The following is a 6,655-nucleotide window of genomic DNA, read 5'->3' as shown; positions in this document are numbered from 1 at the left end:
TTCAAAAACTTTTGCCTAACGGCGTTTAGAAATGCGAAAAACAGAATCCTTAAACATAATTAACCCTTAATGGATAGTTCATTTATGGAAGTGGTGTTACAACATTCATATCATTAAAATAGTATAAGATAATCCAGATTTGGCACCAATATAAATGCCAATATAAACAATACATAAGTCATATTATAAGTAGCCAATCATCATTAAGGCTAAAATAAATGACTAAACGGGAAAACTAAATGTCTTCTTCATAGCAACTACCTGGCTCACCAAGCTAAGTGTTTCACTAGCTCAACCTGCTTAACCTGAGGGAACAACGTTTTTCAAAGGAGCAAGTGTTAGCTTTAAAAGCTAAGTAAGATAACATGAGTTTATGAAAACATTGCCAATTCATTTTATATTAACAAAAACATTTCATAGTTGGTAATATCACATAACCATTGCAACACTTTAATATTACCACATTACTATGGTGTTTTTTACAACATAATTTAGCAATAGCAAATCATCATCATTATAGTAACATGCATAAATTATCACATTAGGATCCATCGTAGTCCTAATTGTGCCTAACCTCATGAAGCTTTACTTTCGTCTTTCTTTTCTTTTTTTTACTTTCTTTATTTCTTTACTTTTCTTTTGCCTAGAACGTAGGCTATATGACATGAGCCATACATACTTAGCGATGTGGGGTTGTGTGTAGGCGGTCATAAGACCTTACATGGGGACCTCACACCCAACTTGATGGGTAAACCTTTCGGTGGTCCGTCGTCGTCGTTAAGGAAAGACAAAGTCGATCCAACTGAGTATACCGTTTGAACTTTGCGCGTGTAGTGGTTAGTTACTCCACCCGGATACACTCAAACATAACTATGCCACGGGGAGGTATCTAGATTCCCACACCACATGACCACGTACACACTAGCTCCGAAGAACTAGCATGGGTTAAGCTTAACACAAGACTTTACATATGCTCGAGACTTCTTTATCATATTAGCTTAGGCTACACTTTCACCTAAACTAATCACATGTATCTTTCTTTTCTTTATATTATCTTAGGCTACACTTTCACCTAAACTAATCACATTCATCTTTCTTTACTTTAGGGCCCTTAATCTTGCACGTGTGATGGGAAACCTATAGAAGTCTAGTGACTAGGTGTTCAAGCCATGTAATCAATCATACGACATATATGCATCAACTTATCATCATCACATATTAACATCACATCGTCATATCACTTTATTTTCATATCAACGTATCATTTATATCAACATATCGTCATAACATAATAACATCATATCATCATGTCATATAAGCATCATATCATCTTAAAGTGATAGTAACATATCGTCATATAATTTCATAAGCATAACATCATAGCAATGCGTCATCATATCATCAATTGCATTATAGCATCATACGTTTATATCATCATAGCATCTTATCGTATTATCAACATATACATTTCAACTTATCATTTACCTTATTTGTCATAACATCATTTCATAACATAAACATATAATCATTTCATCATCAATGGTAACATAATCATTCCCATAGAAACCTCCCATACATTCCCGCATACATATAAACGTACAAACATTCATTTGGGGAATTTAACTTATGAAAACTATGTTTTGTTGTCCCTCATGTGATAAAAGATGTTATCTTACCTTACAAGAATTCAACAACAACCAATTAACAAGTTACGGTGCTTGAAAAGTATTCCCGGGTACCTAAAACAAATATAAGATCAACCTATAAGCTACAACAAAGCATAAGCGCTAAACAAAGAAATTTCAGCATGTTTCCAGCTTTGTGCAATTCACTTGCCAATGACTTTTAGCAATCAAGAAGTCCAGATACAACAAAAATCAGTTCTAGACATTTGCAGGGCACTCAAAGACCTTTTCGAAAATGTAAGCTTTGACTCTTGAAGAGCTTTATTGAATGAGTTATGATTTTTACAAAACAGACCTGCATCATTCGTCCTAAATCCGACCAGTTTCGGAAATCAACAGTTCTTACCTATTTCTAGGCAAAACCAGAAGAAACTTAGTTCATATAAAATTTAGAGGATACATAGACCTTTTCAAAAATATAAGATTTGTCTTCTAACTCATTCAGATGATCTTTCTATGATTTTTGAAAGATGACAAAAGTTTCAGTCTTAAAGAACCCTTTGTTTTGAAAACTATTTCGACCATCAAATAACATAGCAAACCTTCACGACCTATAGAACGTGGATACACCTGAAATATGACTCAATTGATGACTTGATGTTTTCGGTTGATCCATAAATCGCTTACACATAATATGGAGCCGATTATACGTTCAAAAACTATCAATTATGATTTCAAAACGTAATCTATTCATAATCAAACCTCAAGACCATAATCTACAACTTGACATCAATACAAGATCGGGAAATCATGATGAAATTGAAAGATATATTACCTTTATGTCATAATCAGAAGGATAATCAAAAGAATGATTAGTGATGACCTAAAACCAAAGTCAACTAAATTCCAGCCCACTGTGCCAGCCCTATAACTCGACTTCTTGACCTCCATGGACAAATTCAACGGTTGAAAATCTTCACCTATATGTCAGGAAGCTACAGTCCAAAAATCAAGATGATCCGACGGTTCAATCTCCGGTGATCGGATGTTTTCTGGGCTGTGGTATGTAAAAACGGGATTTCTTGATCTTTTCGTTTCGAACTCATCTCTAACCCTCATGACCTCAAACTTTGTAGATCAGTTACAGACATCATTGAAAACTTAATTAACACCATGAAACCATCAATTGATGATTGGATTACTCTAGGGATGATTGAGGGATCAAAACCTAAGAGAAATCACCACCGAATTGCTTATGAACCACATAGGAACAAAAGAGAGGCTAGGGTTTTGTGTGTGAAACTTTTTAAGGGTTTAGATATGATCATATGACCTAATGCACGAAATTGAGGTCCTATATATAGTGGAACAACTTTGAAAACTTAACATCTAAGCCCTTGCACTTCCTTATAACTCGTTTCTTGATCTAATTGTTCGTTTAACGCATACGAGAACACTTAACGACTTTTTAATCTTATCGAAAACCTTTTATGCTTTATCATTTAGCATTAATTATTATTTTCATCACTTTAATCATATTGCACACTCACACATTAATCCTACGTCTCATACATTAAACGCATAAGCATTTAATCACGTAATCCAATAAAGACTTATTAAAGTCTTCACTTGAACATATTTAATGAAATTATTCATTAACACATAGGCACATCCATCCTATATAATGATCGTAGTCATTATCACATTATCATTTAAACACATAAACCTAACGGAAGGCAAACGTTGACTAAACGACTTGGTCAATGTTCAACATAAAAAGTTTGGGATGTTACAACAATAACATAACAATTCAATATCAAATAATAATCAAACACGAACAAAATACCAAAAGTATAATTAAAATAATATAAAAAAAATCACATGTTTTTTTTTTATAGAAATTTATGATAGAGTTTTAAATATTATTATTGATTTAATAAGCAGAAAAAAATATTAAAAAAATAGCTAGAATAATTAGGAGAAATCGTATGTTTTTTTTTTGTTTAAAAGTTTATGAGATAGTTTAAAATATTATTTTTATTAATAAGCAGAAAAATTTTTTAAAAAATAGCTAGAATAATTAGGAGGGAGTTTTAGGCGTATAAAAGGCTTTAAGGGTGCCAAGCGTACCCCAAACTTACTCTTTTAGTTATAGATAATAAAACGTAGATATCACCTAGCATGATAACCTTTTAAAGAAAACTAAATAATAATAAATATTAAAAATTTTATTTGTTAAAATGAATGACGGAGTCAATGTTTCATAATTCATATATATACCACTTTTTATATGATTGTCATTAACGAAATTTATGAAAGTATAAAAAGTTATATATATATATATTGCCGGTAGAACAAAGAAAAAAAAAGTTAACTTTTGATTTGGGTCATTGAAATTAATAATCAAATAAATCTTAACAATTGAAATTGAAATTTTATATATGGTAACTCTTTAATGTTATTTAATATATGTTTTTTAAATCATAGTAATAGTAATTCCCGTCTATTTTATCAAAACTCTCAAAATTTGCAGCCTTCCTTTTTTATTCTATTAATTACATTTACGAAAAGTTACTATAAAGAAGTGCATGTGACTTTGAAACTCTAAAGTTGGTTTATAATATAAAAAATACTTTAAATATCAAGTAAATGAGTCATTGTATCGTTTAAACTCAAATAAAGTAGTATATCAAAATTAAGTTTGTTTAGTGGTTTATAAAAAGTATGAGTACATGTACATAGCCACTATTGTTCATAAACTACTTTATTCTACACTTACAAAATCTTAACCAATGTAATGTATATATATATATATATATATTTTTGTAACATCCTACTTTATAAATATTCAAAAAATTTCAACTTTAAATATAATAACGTTAACAAAATGAGAAGCGTCATTAAAAATTCCAATTAATTCCTAACGGAATCATTAAACAACTTTAAATGGTGTTACTAACATCATATCATCACAATAATAAAAAGAAGGGTTTATTCCATAAAAAGGTAACCTATTTATACGAAATTTCTATTAAAGGTAACCTATTTTGTTTTCGTCTATTTAAAGGACCCTATTTTCAAAAAATTCCTAATAAAGGGTATATCGTTAGTTTTTGACAGACGGAGCTCGTTAAGTGCCACATCACCGATGCCACGTCATCAGTTTTGCTGACGTGACACTTAACTTTGACCCACCCATATATATATCGAAAATATATATCGTTTTCTTATTTTCTTTTTCCCTTTTCTCTCTCTCCGCCATAATTCTTCCTCCTTTTCTCTAATTCCCCCCAAATTGAAGAACCCTAATTTCCCCCATCCAAAATTCCTTCGATTAAACACTAAATTGAAAGGAAACACTTGTACCGCAATGTACCAATCGCACAGATAAGTGTTTAATGTTGCTTTACTTTTGTTAAAATGAAGTCAATGAATAATTATGGTACTGTAGAGGTTCATTATTGTGGTGGGTTTTTGAAAAATCCACTGCGATACGATGGTGGGGCGTTGGTTACTATGGGTGAAGTGAAATATAACGAGTATACATTTCAGTCATTCAATAGAAAACTAATTAAGGTGATAAACACTTTTTATCAAGCAACCAAGGGAAAATTTGTTGGGCTATATTATTGTGTACCTGGTAAAGAATTAAGTAAGGGTTTACGTTACATGGTATGTGATGGTGATTTTAGAAATTTTTTTAAGCATGCTATTGCACATGATGGGCCTATACATATGTATGTAGATTTAGAAAAATTAGATATGTCAAGTTTTATTGAAGAAAGTGATGATGAATGCGAGGAGGATGAAGTGAAAGAGGGTGTGAAAGAAGATAAACCAGATGGGGAAGGTGATGATGATAGTGAAGATCTTGACTATGATGGAGATGGGGATAAAGAAAGTGATTCAGAAAGTGAGAGTGTGGCAGAAAGTGAGGGTGGAAGTGAGAGTCAGTCAGAAAGTGATTCAGACAATGATTGTCCTAGCTTAGATCATCTAAGTGCTGGTGATGAAGAATTGATGGAATGTAGGAAGATGAAACAAAATAGGAAAAAGGGTAATGCACACCAAAACATATCACCAAATAAGGGTTTCTGTACAAGAAAACAACCTATGCCAGTTTTGAGAACACCAAATAAGGGAATCAGTCTAAAGAAACTGACTTTTGAGGCTGAAGAGGGTGAGAAAAATGAAAATGATGAAGACCTTGATACTGGAAATCACCCAGATCCAGATTACAATCCAAATGCTGAAGAAGGTCCAGAAAAAGAAGAGAATGACAAGATTAAGTCTCAAATGCATGATCCTACACTTCATTGGAAGTTAATGCATCCATTTAAAGGAGGGAGATTTGAAAGTATTGAGCAGTTTAAGGATTCCATTGTATGCATTGGCAAATGGGTATCCACTATATTATGAAGACAGTAAGAGTACACATGTGCTTGTTACATGTGGGGTGAGAAATGCTAAAGAATAGGGAATTGTTGTTGGGAATCCATGTCCTTTTAAGCTGTGGGCATCATAGATTCAGGATGAGTCAACTTTTCAAATCAAGTCTTTGAGGTCTAAGCATACATGTTCAGGAAAGTAACATTTGAGTGGAATTGTTACTGCAGGGTGGATTGCAAGACAGTTTGGTGATAAGATCATGATGAGCAAGAAAATAACCCTTTCAGAATTAAGACATATGGTTATGAGGAAGTACAATGTGAGGGTGACACTCAGTCAATGTAGTAGAGCAAGAGCAAAAGCAATATATGATATGACCACAATTCTAAACAATCATTATGCTAGGATATGAGACTATGCAAAGGCAATAAACAAGACAAATCCAGGAAGTACAGTAGAGGTAAATATTCAATCTAACCCATATGGAACTACAACATGTCAAAGGTTTTATGTGTGTTTCAAAGCTTGCAAGGAAGGTCGGTTAGCACGGCGTAAGAAGATCATTGGACTTGATGGGTGCTTTTTAAAGGGTACTACACAAGGTGAGTTGTTGTCAGCAGTTGGTAGAGATGCAAATAACC

At 32.5% G+C, this 6,655-nt stretch overlaps 1 long non-coding RNA gene across 1 annotated transcript; it reads right to left on the bottom strand.

Moving 5' to 3' along the window:
- Positions 1-294: 294 nt before the first annotated feature.
- On the bottom strand, positions 295-2,565 carry LOC122594900. The gene is made up of 3 exons (XR_006323143.1): positions 2,461-2,565; positions 1,677-1,739; positions 295-305 (listed from the first exon to the last, which is right to left on the bottom strand). It is a non-coding gene; the product is annotated as an uncharacterized LOC122594900 (long non-coding RNA).
- Positions 2,566-6,655: the final 4,090 nt, after the last annotated feature.

Source organism: Erigeron canadensis, chromosome 4, assembly GCF_010389155.1.
Source record: "Erigeron canadensis isolate Cc75 chromosome 4, C_canadensis_v1, whole genome shotgun sequence".
NCBI classification, from domain to species: domain Eukaryota; kingdom Viridiplantae; phylum Streptophyta; class Magnoliopsida; order Asterales; family Asteraceae; genus Erigeron; species Erigeron canadensis.
The sequence above is the reverse complement of the archived record's forward strand: the minus strand, read 5'-3'. Positions and strand labels throughout refer to the sequence as shown.